This window comes from Mobula birostris, chromosome 23 (assembly GCF_030028105.1).
Source record: "Mobula birostris isolate sMobBir1 chromosome 23, sMobBir1.hap1, whole genome shotgun sequence".
Lineage (NCBI taxonomy): Eukaryota > Metazoa > Chordata > Chondrichthyes > Myliobatiformes > Myliobatidae > Mobula > Mobula birostris.
In genome coordinates this window covers 60,211,168-60,228,699 of record NC_092392.1, presented here as the reverse complement: position 1 = coordinate 60,228,699, position 17,532 = coordinate 60,211,168, and the positions used below count along the sequence as shown (strand labels likewise).

General features: G+C 41.0%; 1 protein-coding gene across 2 annotated transcripts in view; it reads left to right on the top strand.

Annotated features, from left to right (window-relative positions):
* usp44 (ubiquitin specific peptidase 44) overlaps positions 1-17,532 on the top strand; it is a 65,256-nt gene that overhangs the window by 12,270 nt on the left and 35,454 nt on the right. The gene's annotated exons all lie outside the window — the stretch shown is intronic.

The window sequence follows — 17,532 nt, the reverse complement described above, 5'->3', positions numbered from 1 at the left end:
TTGAAGAAGATATTTTAATTTGCTATATTTTTTTTAGAGAGACCAAGATACACATGGTATTAACGTAATAAAGAGCTTAAGATCTTATGCATTTATCTTGTAATATTTGTGATTCATTGCATAATTACATTAGGAAGTTGAAATAACTCTAACTAAAACATGAAGTCCTGAGTAGCTAAGTGAGCTTAGCCACTTATTGCCCAGAGCTAATTGGAGCCTAGAAAACGTAGATTAATCCACTGTTATTGCTGAGTTGGGCAAGATTGGAATGAGCTTTGATGAAAACATCAGCCAGAGTTAGGCTCTGTATCATTGTCTAGTGACTGTGTGTTCTCGTCCCACTTACCTTTGCTCCCATCAGCAAAGGGCAACATTTAGGTGAAGTCTGAGGCTATACAATGCAGCATGATCAAATAACCTAGGAAGCTTTCTATTAAAGTTCAAGGATTATCTAAGGTGTGGCTGAAGTACTTGAGCATTAAGTATGAACACTTATAGAAGTCTTGGTATTTCAATTTTCTAAGTATGGAAAGTATTCTATAAGTAAAGATTATTGTTATTAATAATCTCTGCATTTGCCCTGTCCCTTCAGGGGGACAGACCCACCAGAAGGGATAACATGATAGTATATCAGCAGTAGACAGTAGTCCTGTGAATCTAGTATAGGGAAGTGCATGGACATGCACTTTGGTAGAAGGAATAAAGGCAAAGACTATTTTCTAAATGGGGAACAAATTCAGAAATCAGAGGTGCAGAGGGACTTGGAGTCTTCGTGCAGGATTCCCTAAAGGTTGGTTTGCAGGTTGAGTCTGGGTAGAGGAGGCAAATGCAATGTTAACACTCATTTCAAGAGCACTAGAATATAAAAAGATGAATCTCATTAAAACCCTTCGAATTTTGAAAGGCTATGATAGAGTGGATGTGGAGAGTATGTTTCTTATATTGGAGTTTAGGACCAGAGGACATAGAACAGGATATCCCTTTAGAACAGAGTTGAGGAAGAATTTCTTTAGCTAGAGGGTGCTGAATGTAAGTCATTCATTTCCACAGACAGCTCTGTAGGCCATGTCACTGGGTATATTTAAAGTGGAGGTTGATAGGTTTATATCAAAGGCAGGAGAATGGGATTGAGAGCAATTAATAAACCAGCCATGATGGAATGGCAGAACATCCACAATGGGCTGAAATCTGTTCCTATGTCTAATTTATTCTCCAAAGCTGCTTCTCGATTGGCTTGGGTCTCATGAAAGACTCAGTCCAGTTTGGGTATTGAGTCCATCAGATTTCTTCCTTGCATCCTTTTTTAGTGCCTCTCTATGCTGGTCAAAGTTTGGAGCAATACTGAACAAAGCAGGACCAGATGGGGTACATTGATGTCCAGTCAACAGGCTAGGTCAGGCACTGTTGACTAAGTCGCAAGGACTGTGGCCAGACTTGATTTGAGGAAGGTAGTGAATAAGCAAATCCTACTCTTCCAGTTTACCTGTGATAGATGCAACTGTTCATAATAATATTGTCAGAAGCAATGACTGCAGTCACAGGGGAGAACAAGCCCTTTTGCATTTATGGCACCTTCTGTCATATTATGTGGCACTATAAAAGTACTTAATAGGGTAGATTTAAAACAATCCAGAACTTAAAATCAGACTTTCCTGCTGTGGAGACAATCATATCTGGTAGCAGTAGTGTACGCACAGTCTGTAACCTTATGGATTGGCATGTTCCTCTGTCTTACAATGCTTATATGCCAGGTTTGATTAAGAAGTATTGAAAGGTATACTGGGAACCCTACCTGCAAACAGCTTTGAATTGTGAAGGAAGCTTAAACAGCTAAAGAGAGCAGGAAGTTCCAAAACCAGTGCTACCTCTGAAGGTGAAGTCTAGACATGAATATTAATGAAAAGGTTGAAACATTCATAAATTTGTTCAGCCATAGGTGTTGAGTACATCACCTCCAGAAATTTCCCTTAGTCTCTGAGGGAAAACAATAGGGCTGAGGCACTGTAGATCTGTCCTCTAGAGCTAATGGTATCTCGACCAGTAATTACAACACCAGCATCTACCTAACCAGATGGCACACTTCTCTGGAATGTCCTGTTCACTAAAAGCAGGGTGATTTCAATCTGGTTAATTACTATCCAGTCATTCTATTTTCACTTATCACTGAAGAAATGGAAACTGTCCTCAGTGCCATTGAAGGGCTCTTACTCGCCAGTGCCCTGTTTGGGTTTCACCAGCACCACTTGGCTCCAGGTGACATCACAGTCTTAGTACTACAGAACTATGTAAAAGTCTTAGCCACCCTAGCTATCTAAGACTTTTTGCACAGTGTTATATTTGTCAATGAGTTTGTAAATCTAGTGGGAGCAAAGATGCTGGGAATGGGGAGGGTGGATGCGGTGGGAAGGATGAGGAACAAGTGGTAGAGAAGTAGTGCCGGGGCAGGGAGTGGCATGGGTACAGACACAACCAGCCCTGAGACATTCTGCAAGGTCAGTTGGTTTATTGATCATTACAGAGTGTCTCTCTGGTGCTTCCTGCTCCTTCCCTGTTTCCCAACCATGATTCTTCCCACTCTCAGTCCATAATAGAGACTGTGTGTGTGTGTGTGTGTGTATATGTGTATATATATATATAGCACAGTACTGTATCTTGGAATTAAAAAAAAACAATTCCAGTGGTGTTAGTTAGTTTTGACATCAGGGCAGCATTTGACAGTTTGACTTTATGTAATTCTGGCATAACTGAAATTGGTGAGTATCCTGGAAAAGCACTACATTAGTTGAATTTGCACCTTGCACAAAAGGCAGCAGTTGTGGTTATTGGAAGTCAATCATTCCAGCCCTAAGACATCGCTGTAGGAATCACTGGTGCATTGTCCTGGACCTGACAGTTTTTGGGCTACTGCTTCAGGGCTCCTTATTCTTTCATTCATAGTGTCTGAAGGGGGATGTGCAGTTCTCGAGGAAATTCAGTTCTAAAGCAGTGTATGCCTGTTTGCAGCAAAGTGTAAACGTTATTCAGTCATGGACTAATACCATTTGTGACAAGAAAGTTCCAGGCAATGAAATCTAGGAACTTGTACTTGAGATTTTATAATAATAACAATGAACAACAGTGGTGAAAATGATAAAGCTTTTTGGCTACAATGAAGTGTACGTGGTGGGATACTGATATTAAAGATGGAAGAAAAAGAGGGACACTTCATGATCAAGTAACATTAATATGAGCTTAATGTGCTGAATGATCGGTGGATGCCCATGCTGATTGAGAAACCAATCTCACTCTTCTCCAGCAATCAATATCCAAGCTCAGTCAGGATGGCTGTTGCTACCAGCCCATTAGCAGGAGGACTGGGGGTCGGAAACACTGTCAGGGTGGCTTTGAAGGATCTCAGCCATGGGAGCCCTTTTAACAGGGACCACTTCGTTGGGAGTTCCTACTGGGGTGTTGCAGGTTTGAAGTGAAGGACATCTGCATCCCAGAATTCACCAGTAACCACTTCTTTGACCTCACCTGTAAGAATGCGTTGGATGGCAGAAGTTCTCAGCGCCGAACTGGCTTTGTGGTTGTGGACTCTGCTGTTAATGTTCTGTGTGTTATTTGTTTACTTTTTTATTGTTTGCATGATCTGTTCTTTCACATATTAGGTGTTTGATGGTCTTTGCTGTGTGTTTTTTAAATAGGTTCTGCTGTATTTCTTTGCTTTTTGGCTGCCTGCAAGAAGACAAATCTCATACACATTTTGATAATAAATGTACTTTAAACTTTGAAGTTGTTGATATCCAGGGAAATGCCATATCCCAGCAACAGTGCAAAGGCTGCTTCCAAGACAAACAGATTTGGACTGAGAAAAGGTCTCGAGCTCCAACAGCCATAAGAGCCCCTTCACAAGACTAGGGAGGGTAGGCTGAGGGCCAAGAAGAGGAATGATATGTGGTGAAAAGGAGTCCCTGAAGATACCATCCAAGAGACAATGGGTGTGGAGAGTGAAAGAAATGGGAAGTAAAAAGCAGAACAGCAGTCAGACGCTAGCATCCTCTCCTTGTTGGAGAATTAAGCGAACATGGGAAGCTGGCAAAGCAGGCAGGGGGAACACCAAACTGGAGAGCACATCCGCACAGGGCTGTTGATGAAAGCAGCATTCATCATCAAGAACCCCCACCACCCAGGCCATGCTCTCACTGCTGCCATCAGGAACAGGGTACAGGAGTCTCGGAACTCACACCAGCAGGTTCAGGAACAGTTATCCCTCGTTCCTTTTGGTTCAAGAACCTGATGGTTAACTTTACTCAACTTCACTTGCCCTATCTATGGACTCACTTTCAAGGACTCTTCATCTCATGTTCTCTATTTATTATTATTATTAATTTCTTTGTGCAGTTTGTTGTCTTTTGCACATCGGTTATTTGTCCACTCTGGTGTGGTTAATCTTGTGTTTCTTGGATTTACTGTATATGTCTGCAAGAAAATGAATCTCAGGGTTGTATATGGTGACACATATGTACTTACATAATAAATTTATTTTGAACCTTGACGCACTGCAGACTGAGAGTAAGACAGGAGCTATTAGGAATCCAGGAGCATAACAGTGTGCGATGCACTGCTGCTCAGAGAAGTGGAGGGTGCAGGTCGTCCAGAGGAAGACACTGGATCAGGAGCACAAACCAACCTCCTCCCCAGACACACCACCAATGTCACAACACTCAAGGGAGGACCACTCTCTGATCCCTCAAATAGTGAGGTAATTTACTAAGACTGGACATGATGGATTAGACTAACAATGGACAAGAACTGAGATTCCAGAATTCAGTTTTGGAAATAAAACTGGCATCCTTAAATATGCACAGTGTGAAGAGTGATATGTCAATGCCTTGCAATACCTTGTCAAGGTCAAGGCTAATGTGACCTTCTTAGAGGAGTGCAGGCTATCACTCCTCTGCAACTATCAGAGATGGTCATGATGGTGGTGTATCGAAAGTCTCCACACTGGCTACTTCATGTGCATGTCTTGCCCATGCAGAGTGAGTGGGTAGCCATCCTTGAGCAGTTCCCACTGCTGCTGGTGATATCCCAGCTGGTCATTTTGGTTAGTGACTTCAACTGCATCATTGATGTGGCTGGATGATCCACAGTGCCAGCACCAGACTGGACAGCATGTCCAGATTCCTGATGGAAATGCTGCACAACACCAACTCCCCTGCAGGAGGAGCACAGCTGAAAACCAGCTGAGGAGGAATTTCTTTTGTCAGGGGTGGTGAATCTGTGGAATTCATTGCCACAGGCAACTGTGGGACCAAGTCATTGGGTATATTTAAAGCGGAGGTTGGTAGGTTCTTTATTAGCTGGGTATCAAAGATTACATGGAGAAGGTAGGAGAATATTGTTGAGACGGATAATAAAGCAGCCATAATGGAGTGGCGAGTAGACGAGGGCCTAATTCTGCTTCTATGTCTTTTGGTTTTATGGTCACCATTAGACAAGTCAGCCCAGTCCTGGATCAACATTTTCATGATGTCAGATTCATCAATGCCATGCTGCTGTTCATATGACCACCGCCTCCTTCAAGCCTCCTGTCACTTAAAGAAGGACCAGATAGCAGGCAAGGAGTTGTGGAAGTTGAATGTCAAGCTGCTATCCCAGAGAATGATCATTTACTAAAGAGGGGGTACTCAGGTTGGAGAGTCCTGAAACTTCTCTTTGTTTCCCCTGTGCACTGGTGGGAAGCAGCTAAGGAGAATAGGTTCTTCATCTGCAGAGGGGTTCAGAAAGCAAGGCAGGGTGTGAGGGAACTGCCTAAACTCCACACAGAGTAGTAGCAACTCCTCCTGCAGTCGAAGGGGTTGGAAGTGAGGGACGAGTTATGAGATGTGACATTTTCACACCTCTTTTCAGAAGTTTCACTGGGGGAGCTCTGATTCATAACCTTAAAGAAGAGGACTTCTAAGTAGCATCCTCACAGGTTGATTAGTTCCCCCCCTCCCCCCCCTCCGCTCTTCTTGCTTTGGCTGTGACTAAGCTCCAATGCCATATTCAGATTTGCTGATAACACCACTATTGTAGGCCGAATCAAAGGTGGTGATGAGTCAGCATGTCGGAGGGAGATTAAAAATCTGGCTGAGTGCTGCTATAACAACCTCTTACTCAATGTCAGCAAAACCAAGGAGTTGATTATTGATTTCAGGAGAGGGAAACCGGAGGTCTGTGAGTCAGTCCTCATCCGAGGTGAAGAGGATCAGCAACTCTAAATTCCTTGATGTTCTCATTTTGGAGGACCTGTCCTGGGCCCAGCATCTAAGCACAATTACAATGAAAGCATGGCAGCGCCTCTATTCCTTAGCAGTTTGCAAAGATTTGGCATGATAAATAAAACTTTGACAAACTTCTATAGGTGTGTAGTGGAGGGTATATTGCCTACCTGCATCACAGCCTGGTATGGAAACACCAATGCCCTTGCATGGAAAATTCTACAAAAAGTCATGGATATGGCCCGGTCACCATGGGTAAAGCCCTCCCCACCACTGAGCACATCTATATGGCGCACTGTCACAGGAAAGCAGCATCCATCATCAGGGACCCCCATCACCCAGGACATGCTCTCTTATCACTGCTGCCATCAGGAACAGTTACTTACCCCTCAACCATCAGGCTCTTGAGCCATTCAATTTCACTTGTGGCATCATAGAAATGTTCCCACAACCAGTGGACTTACTTTCAAGGACTCATCTTGTATTCATTAATTGCTTATTTATTTATTATCATTATTTCTTTTGTTTTGTATTTGCAGTTTCTTGCCTTTTGCACACTAGTTGAATGCCCAAGTTGGTGCAGTCTTTCATTGATTCTATTATGGTTATTATTCTATAGATTTATTGGAGTATGCTCAAAGAAAATGAATCTCAGGGTTGTATACGGTGACATATATGTACTTTCATGATAGATTTATTTTGATCTTTGAATTTTTGAACTGGCCTGACTGGTCCATCAGGTCTGATTATGTGAAGGGGCTGGAGATCTGGTTCGGAGGGAACAAGACATGTAGCAGGAATAGGCTGGAACAGATTGGGAAGGAATTGGGGCTATGAGGACTGGATGTTACCTCTAAATGGGAACAATCTGCTGTTCAGGTGTATGGTGCCCAATTACCCAATGCCACCCTCACCTTGATAATCACCTTCATGTGTGGCTGCATCATGCTCTACATGGAACCTGGGTATGTGGCACCAAGTACCAGTACATGCTCAGGTTCTATCTATCCCCTCTGTTGCAAAGTACAAGTCTGGCTGTGTTGCCAAGCTGGACATTGCTGCACTATCTGCCCTTCATGGAAAAGTTCTTCCAGCCCAACACGTTTAACCACAAGTTCGTCAGGCAGTGGCTAGCATAGAAAATGCTGCAGACACTAGGAAAAGAGGTCAATGGATACAACAGGTTGTTTCTCTGAGCAGACTGCCCAGACCATCTGGCAGAATGCCTCATCACCAGATCTCACCAACAGGCACCAAGACCTGGCTAGCTGTGACAGACCCAGTGAGATCCTTCCTGCACGCTTGGAACATCACTCCCGCTGTGCGCTGCTTCTAAAATGACTGTAGTGTGGACATTTTCTTTGTGGACTGGGTTTGCTAAGAGATTGAGACAGATGCAAGTGTCTGTGTCATGGTTTATCCTGATAAAAAGCATGACAGAGTATTCTCTGATCTCAGACTGCAACTTAAGACATAGAGAAATGGACATCAGGTGTTGATGGAAGATCATCAACTCGGTGAAAGACGCCCTTTGGTCGAACAGAGACCTGTTGGTCTGCCAGCACATTGAGATATCCACGAAGGAAATCTGCCAACTGTCACATTCCAGGCTACAAGAGTATGTGCTGAGGGACTGTCACGAAACCTGTGATGGGTCAAAGATCCTGCAGAAATGGAAAACACTTTGGAGTCTGGTATTGCTATTCACTAATATTATTTATTAGTAACTGCGCAATACAGTAATGTAATGTCAGATATATTAAACAGGTTAACAAAGATTATATGTATATAAGTGTGGAAATATATGAAAACCAAGCTTCTTCAAGCCTAGGCGTAAATAGATAGTCTTACAATGATGAGTAAAGTTCAGTTCAGTTTGTGGTATTGAGTTGAGTAGTGATGGAGAGAGAGAGAGAGAGGTTTGAGTCTTCAGGTGAGCTGAGCCGTCGGTCTGGCAGTGTCCTTGCAAAAGTATAAACATGCTGTAGAGAAACCATAATACCATCTCAAAGCAGTCTTCGCCTCTCTCTCTTAATAACAAGGTGCTTGTATTGAACAACTCTCACTCTCTCCTTTTAAAGGTATAGTCCATTTAAAAAAATGACCCCTGGGGGTACATAACAGGACACAGTGAAGTTTGGCACAGCCACCGCAAGGGCTGGGTGGGGAGGGACCATTCTGTAGGGTTCTTCTGCCACTGGACAGGGAGGAGGCCATTTGAGTGAGGAAGCACCTCAGTTATTGTAGTAGTGTACCACCCCAGGCTGGTTTTGAGAAAAGTAATTGAACGTTAATGCATAATGCAAGAATGAAAATGATTTGCATGGTTGCATAATTTTTTTTTATCGTAAACAAACTTTATTTTGATTAAACTAACATGGACCATGCTATAAAAAGCTGGTTACATATTTATATGTCCTGAGTTCTTTAACCATAACTTGTAATAATCACTTTTAAAATAGCATGTTAGGGCACTGTTAAGTTTTGTTTCTTTTCTTGTGCTTCTCTCCAATTTGTGCTCAGAACACAGATTTCTTTCAGAAAATGGTTCCTTGTGGTGGTTGATGCTTATGCTCAGAGTACTTGTTATCATTTAAATAGTTTGGCTGGAAAGGAAGCAAGTCTGATTTAGAAAGAATATTAGAATACTTGCAAAATCTAATTTAAATGACTTGCATTTGCATGGGATATTTTATATAAACATCACAAGATGTGTAACACAATATACTACACAATCTTGTTACCTTGGTCAAAAAGCATACTTGAAGCATCAGACACTGAGATTGTTATTGATGTGGCTGGGGAATAAGATTTGTGATAGGGCTTCAGAAGAATTGGCTTTGATCTGTCTAGTAATCATTTGATTAAAGAAAAAATGGAGCTGAGGAAATACTGAGTTATGTTGGTACCTTGTCCCGGTTGGTGTTTTTTGATCATGTTGGTAGGGATTATCAGGAAACATGGAAGAAGGAAAAGCTATTTGAGATCCCAAGGGACAGGAAAAGAAAATGTTTTTACACCTTATTATATCTTGTATATTATATTATACAAAATGGAGGCTCCATCTAAATGGGTAGGAAGGAAGTTAAGTGAGGAAAGCTATGCTTCAAGCATGCTTTTTGACCAGAGTAATATGTTTATAGAGAAGATACCATGGTAAATAATCTATTTAAAGGGCATAAGGCAGGGGTCGGCAACCTTTTTGTCTCTGTGGGCCGGATCGCATATTAATAAGCAGATGGTGGGCCAGATAAATGCCTTAAAAAAAAGTGAAATATTGGAATTATCCATTTAAATATATCTGGTTATGTTTTGCCTCAAATTAATGAATAACATATGCTAGAAAATCATTTGTGCTTAAGGTTGACTACCCTGGCATAGTGTTAGGAGTTGGGACATTATGTTGCAGTTGTATAATTCATTGGTGAAACTGCCACACTTGGAGTACTGGAAAGAGTACGATACCAAGACTAGAGGGCTTGAGTCATGGGGAGAAGTTGACCAGGCTAAGCCTTTATTCTTTGGAACATGAGAGAATAAGGGGAGATCTTATAAAAGTATTTAAAATTGAGATAAAACAGATGGTAACAGTCTTCCCCGGGGTAGGGGAGTGCAAAACTAAGGGGCATAGACAAAGCCAGAGGAGAAAAATTTAAAGGGATCTGAGGGGTAACTTTTTTACTCTGAGGGTGGAGAGTTTATGGAAAGAGTTGCCAGAGGAAGGGGTTGAATCAAGCACAGAAGTATCATTTCAGAAGCACTTGGACGGGTACATGGAGGGATACAGACTGAATGCAGGAAATTGGAACTAGCTGGTTGGGCACCATGGTTGACGGCTGATTGGGCCAAAGGGCCTGTACCTGTGCTGTTGTATGTTAAGACTTTGTATCCATTCCAGCTGGAAACAGGAAAGACATTGTCCCTGTCTCTATTTTGGTAATGCCTGTTTCTGGCATAATAGGAATGGAAATGAGCCTGGAGTTAAGCAAAAAATGTACTACAAAGAATCAAATCTGTTTAAAATTTATGTAAAAGTATGATTTCCAGATTGTTTCCAAGGCAATTGTCTGTTATTGCAAAACTAAACATTGAATTTCTAAACAATTAAAATGGTGCACATAAATAGGAATGATGTGACCAATGGCAATGTCTTTCAGACATTTCACAGAACTACTTTTACTTTTTCTTTCAAATATGATTCCACTTCTAAGCTGGGTGCAATTAGAACCTGTGATTTACGTTTTGGTGTGTTTTTGGGCTGATTGAGCATCCTGGCGCTTTGCTGTCTTCGAGGGAGTTCGGTTGAGGTTTGAAGCAGAGTGTGCGGACTGGAGGTGGTTTGTGAGCCCATGATCAACTCCATTTCTCACCAATTGAAGTGTTGAGCACATTGAATTCAATGAGAATGAGAGTGGAAGGCGAGCAGGTACTCAGCACCATCTGCCTGTGTTTGACCGGTCTCTCCTTCTCGCTGGTCTTGGGCAAGGTTTAATCGATGAAGTCTATGCGCTGGACCCTACTATATCTTTGGTTGTCGTGTTTTATTCAATGCTTATTGCCAATTCTGACCTGATTTGTGGCCTAATATGGTTAGTTTATTATGTATGTATTTACTTTTTTCAAACTGTTTATTGACATCAAGGAAATTATAAAATAATCCTGGGGAACTACAGTATTAATCAATTATCATTTTTTCTCTGCCTAAACTGACATCATTGCTGCTTGTTTCCCTTTTTGATTGGCTATTATTGTGTATGGAAATTAGGATGCTGATTCCCTGCTTTATTCTTTTATGCTGCAGGGAGGCCACGACTAAATCATTCTTTTAAGCTCCATTGCTTAATCACTTCAGAGGTTTCAATCTGAGAGACTGTCTGTCATATAAATGAAGTACAAAGAAACATTTTGTTAAGCAAATTGCCTTATCGTGTCTGAGTTGTCAAAAGTTACAGTGCCATTTCAATCTGTAAACAGAACCAGGACTGATACCACAATGAAGGTTAAGACATGTGCTTAAGTCACATTGATTACAATAATAATGCTTGAGGCAGTATTAAGCCAAGTAATAACATTTGTCTGATATCCTTGTTTGATTGGCTTAAGTAGAATTCTTAATATTAATGTGTCAGTGTTGCATAAATTTGTGTGGTCAAGCCACAAAAATTCTGAAATAAAGAAATGAATAGAAGTGTAATTTTGTTTGTAATTCATCCAACATTTAAATTTAGCCTTTTATAGAATGGGAATTTTGATGGAATTTTGATGGCACTTGTCCATTCTGCAGATGTGCAACTTGACATGTAGGTTTCAAAACTCTTTTAACTTAGAACCTGTAAAATGTAAGTGGAGTTGCTTAAATAATGTAGTATAAAAAAACTTGTTACATCGAGCATTCTAATCAATAATTTTTCCTCAGCAGGATATCTTGTGGACCAATTGAGATTATTTTGTCATGTTCCCCTTTTCTGTTAAGAGTACCCCTGGCATTGTTTTACATTCTGTCATTGTATGAGAAATTGTCATTAAATTGTTATTTTATTTAGTGGCAATAAAATGTGAGCATAGCAGATCAAAAATCTAAGGGCGAAAGAATTTGTAATAGTTTACTACTGTGGAAAATTATATTGTTAAACAAATGGACAATAAAATGGCAAATGGAGAATAAAGTTGTTGTGTACCTTAGAAAGAATAAATACAGAATTTGTAAACTGAGAAAGAAATAATTATAATAGATAAAAGTGGCGTTCCTTAGTATGATTCGTTAAATACAGTGTAGATGCAAATACAGTAAACACTTAGGAAGACAAATGATGATCGGATGACAAAGATAACAAAGTTTTAGTGTTGTCTTAGCAAGGCACTACAACTTGGAGTAGCATATGTAGTGTTTTGCTTTAGTCCTTAAAGAAGATGTTTACCTTGGGAGTTGGTGCATTTTAGGCTTGCCAGATTGAGTTCTAGCATGAGGCACTGTCCCACATGGTGAGAGCAAAATGAATCTATACTGAATATTATTTTATAGAATAGCAGTTAATCTTATTGAAAAATAAGATTGAGAGTGAATCATTGGAGAGAGAACAAAAGACTACTTCCTCCAGCTGGTGCTGCACGATTAGAGGGTTAGTCATTTAGATTTGTGATGAAAGAAATTTCTTTGTATAGAGTTACAAATTTACGCTGCAACATAATTGTTTTCGATGTTCAGGAAATTGGACTTAGTGAATTGGGTTGCACTATGGTTAACGTGATGCTATTACAGCTCTGAAGTTTAGAGTTCAGTTCCCGCATCATCTCCTTGTGGAATCCATGGGTTTTCTCTCTCAGTCCGAAGATGTATCGGGTAGGTTAATTGGTCATTGTAAATTGTCCCATGATTAGGTTAGGGTTTACTCAGATTTATCAGGAGTTGCAGAGATGGCGTGGCTCAAAGAGCCTACTCTGCTCTGCATTGCTAAGATTGATCATGTTAGGGAATTGTAAATCATGCTCAAGAACCTTCAGTTTATTCTTGCTGTATTGTAAGAAAGTAGTGCAGTGTAGGCTTTTTCTCTGCACCAGTACTGCAAACTTTAGGTGTTTGGGAATTTTCATTTATTCAATATTTTCCTGTTTTCTGCATGCATTGATGTGTAGAAAAGTTCCCTCTGCTTTAAAAAAAACTTCCAAATTATAAATCTGAATCCCATAGAGACATGTAGATTCTCGTTAGTTTTTTTTCAATGATTACTCTAATCACTTAAGTTTATTGAGGCTGACTTCACTGATAAGTTACTTTGTTAGTAGGGTTTTCTATATATTCCAAGTGACTGGCTTTCAATTTAAAAATGGAGAAAATTTAAACTGCAAGAAATGCTCTCCTTTGTGTGACAGGAACTATGATGTGACAGATAAGAAATGTGCACATGTACCACTTCATTTGCCAGTCTCCTGAGTCTCTGCTTGGGTGAGTCTGTGAATATTACCTTGTATTGACAATTTCATCTGGGCATTTCCCAGCAGAAGGTACCATTTCTAGTGGAAAAGCTGTTCTTTCTTTTGATTAAGATGCAATTTTATGTACGGTGATTGGGGGGGTGGAGTGACTGGCGGTAGATTCACTGGAAATGCCAATATCAGAGCAAGCTTACTGATTCACCCAGTCTCTATTTCAGTATGCATACCTAAATGGTTTAATTTAACATCAGAGAATGTATACTGTATACAACCTGAATTTCTTACTCTTCAGACATCCACAAAACTTAAATTTCTATGTGTTGCGCTTGGATCAAAACCCGGGGCTAACCTCTATCAAAGTCTATCCAAATTTTCCTGAACTTATCCTACTTTCTTTATAGATAATCCTTATCGATGACTTGCTTGGCTGTAGCAAGCTGTCTATGGTCTTGGCTTTTAAGTTGAGGTAAATTTTTAAAGATGTGATCAGTTATAGTTCGTGCTGAATGATGAATTATTGTTGAATTATTTCAAACATTTTTCAGTTTGGCAGTTCAATAATTGAATTATTATTGAACTGCTGAGCTGAAAATGTTTGAAGCTTGTATTAAAATAAAGTGGAGGCTTCCAGGGTTTTGCTGAGAAAAGATAACAAAAAAGGCAGTTATTTTGTCTCTTGGATTCTGCTTTGCAACAAGAGCAACTAAACTGATCGCCTTTATTTTCCTTATAAGCAATTAGTTTTGGTCTTTGAGTCAGTTTCTTTGAAAGTGGCTTCCTTCCTTAAAAAGAAAACACCATTTTAGCAACACAGTAGTAGAACTATATATTGTAACTGTATGAGCTTTTACAAATTTAATATAAGAAAGTAATTTAAAATTTAGAAAATTGTTTTGTGGTTTTAAGTGTTTGTTTGTGATCAAGTATACAAGAATCGTTAGAGATCTGAGTTTTTGCTATCAACAGGTATTGATCCAGGCCTTAATCTTGAATTTCATTTTATAAAGCATAAACCATAAACCATAAAAGTCAGTAAATTGTTTCCCACCAACTCAGATGGGAGCAAGATCAACTATTGTTAGGAAAGCATCTTTGGTGTATGTAAGTTAACATTAACAATTGAGTTGGTTGGACATAGGGCAGCATTGAAATGGGGCCCATTGGTCTATGCGAGTCTATGATTAACCATCAAGCACCAATCCCATTTTATTTTCCCCATATTTCCTTTCACCCTTCCCAGATTCTACCAGTAGCACACTTAAGACAATTTACAGTAGCCAGTAAACCTTTGGAATATGGGAGGAAAATCATGTGACCAGAGGACACCCTGCAACACTACTCGGATGGCATTGGGTACCAGGATTGAATCAGAGTGGCTGAAGTTTTAAGGCAGCAGCTCTCTGAGTTGCGTCACTGCATTGGAAACAGGGTCAGATATAATTACATCAAAGTTGCTGGTGAACGCAGCAGGCCAGGCAGCATCTGTAGGAAGAGGTGCAGTCGACGTTTCAGGCTGAGACCCTTCGTCAGGACTAACTGAAGGAAGAGTGAGTAAGGGATTTGAAAGTTGGAGGGGGAGGGGGAGATCCAAAATGATAGGAGAAGACAGGAGTGGGAGGGATAGAGCCAAGAGCTGGACAGGTGATAGGCAAAAGGGGATACGAGAGGATCATGGAACAGGAGGTTCGGGAAGAAAGACGGGGGGGGGGGACCCAGAGAATGGGCAAGAGGTATATTCAGAGGGACAGAGGGAGAAAAAGGAGAGTGAGAGAAAGAATGTGTGCATAAAAATAAGTAACAGATGGGGTACGAGGGGGAGGTGGAGCCTTAGCGGAAGTTAGAGAAGTTGATGTTCATGCCATCAGGTTGGAGGCTACCCAGACGGAATATAAGGTGTTGTTCCTCCAACCTGAGTGTGGCTTCATCTTTACAGTAGAGGAGGCCATGGATAGACATGTCAGAATGGGAGTGGGATGTGGAATTAAAATGTGTGGCCACTGGGAGATCCTGCTTTCTCTGGCGGACCTCGACTTTCTCGACTGCACCTCTTCCTACAGATGCTGCCTGGTCTGCTGCGTTCACCAGCAACTTTGATCTGTGTTGCTTGAATTTCCAGCATCTGCAGAATTCCTGTTGTTTTCGGATATGATTACTACTGTTTTAAGGACTTAGTGATTGTCGCAGTGCATATGTTCACATAGTCATGACAGGCACAGAAGCAGACACTTCAGCCCACCAGGTCTGTGCTTGCTATCAACTACCTAGCTGTACTCATCCAGCCTTCTGTGTGGTGCTCATCTAAGTACAGGCTGAGTGCCTCTTATCCAAAATTCCAAAATTCGAAAACCTCCAAAATCTGAAATTTTTTTTTAGCACTGACATGATGTCACAAATGGAAGTTTTCACAAGCTGCTGGGAAGTTTCCCCGTCAATGCACGGGGCTCTGTGCACCACGGATAGTTCTGAGAAATGACCTCGTTTGTAATGAACAGAAGTTAATGACAATTAGAAAAAAAACACTACATAAAATGAGAAATGAAAATCTTCATGTGTTGAAAGAATGGATTCATCAACGTTGGAGTGGGCATGTTGCTTAACAGTATGCTGATCATGAAAAACAGCAAAGATATCACAATGAACTGGAAAATTGAAGGGAATTGTGAATATTCTGCAGAAATGTAACAAAAGGCATGACATTTAATTTTTAAAGAATTGTGGTGACAAAGCAACTGCTTATCATGAAGCAACAGAAAAATTCATTGAGTTTGCCAAGATTGTCACTAAATAGTTACAATTCTATCTCCTTTACCATAGCATTGGAGAAGGATAGGAACAGACAAGTTAGGAAAGTGTTTAATTGGCTATCAGGCAGGAACTTGGAAGCATAAATTGGGAACAGATGTTCTTAGGGAAACGTACAGAAGAAATGTGGGAAATGTTCAGGGGATATTTGTGTGGAGTTCTGCATAGGTACGTTCCAATGAGACAGGGAAAGGTTGGTAGGGTACGGGAACCGTGGTGTACAAAGGCTGTTGTAAATCTGGTCAAGAAGAAAAGAGTTTACAAAAGGTTCAAAAAAACTAGGCAATGATAGAGATCTAGAAGATTATAAGGCGAGCAGGAAGGAGTTTAAGAAAGAAATTAGGAGAGCCAGAAGGGGCCATGAGAAGGCCTTGGCGGACAGGATTAAGGAAAACCCCAAGCCATTCTACAAGTATGTGAAGAGCAAGAGGATAAGACGTGAGAGAATAGGACCAATCAAGTGTGACAGTGGAAAAGTGCGTATGGAACCAGAGGAGATAGCAGAGATACTCAATGAGTACTTTGCTTCAGTATTCACTATGGAAAAGGTTCTTGGCGATTGTAGGGATGACTTACAGCGGACTGAAAAGCTTGAACATGTAGACATCAAGAAAGAGGATGTTGCTGGAGCTTTTGGAAAGCATCAAGTTGGATAAGTCACCGGGACCGGACAAGATGTACCCCAGGCTACTGTGGGAGGTGAGGGAGGAGATTGCTGAGCCTCTGACGATGATCTTTGCATCATCAATGGGGATGGGAGAGGTTCTGGAGGATTGGAGGACTGTGGATGTTGTTTCATTATTCAGGAAAGGGAGTAGAGATAGCCCAGGAAATTATAGACCAGTGAGTCTTACTTCAGTGATTGTTAAGTTGATGGAGAAGATCCTGAGAGGCAGGATTTATGAACATTTGGAGAGGTATAATATGATTAGAAATAGCATGGCTTTGTCAAGGGCAGGTCATACCTTAAGAACCTGATTGAATTTTTTGAGGATGTGACTAAACACATTGATGAAGGTAGAGCAGTAGATGTCGTTTATATGGATTTCAGCAAGGCACTTGGCAAGGTACCCCAGGCAAGGCTTATTGAGAAAGTAAGGAGGCATGGGATCCAAGGGGACATTGTGGGTCCAGAACTGGCTTGCCCATAGAAGGCAGAGTGGTTGTAGATGGGTCATAGTCTGCAATGACCAGTGGTTTGCCTCAAGGTTCTGTTCTGGGACCCCTACTCTTTGTGATTTTTATAAATGACCTGGATGGAGGGCTGGGTTATTAAATTTGCTGATGACACAAAGGTTGGGGGGTGTTGTAGACAGTGTGGAGGGCTGTCAGAAGTTACAGCGGGACATTGATAGGGATGCAAAACTGGGCTGAGAAGTGGCAGATGGAGTTCAACCCAGATAAGTGTGAGGTGGTGCATTGTGGTAGGTCAAATATGATGACAGACTATAGTATTAATGGCAAGACTCTTGGCAGTGTGGAGGATCAGAGGGATCTTGGGGTCCGAATCCATAGGACACTCAAAACTGCTGTGCAGGTTGACTCTGTG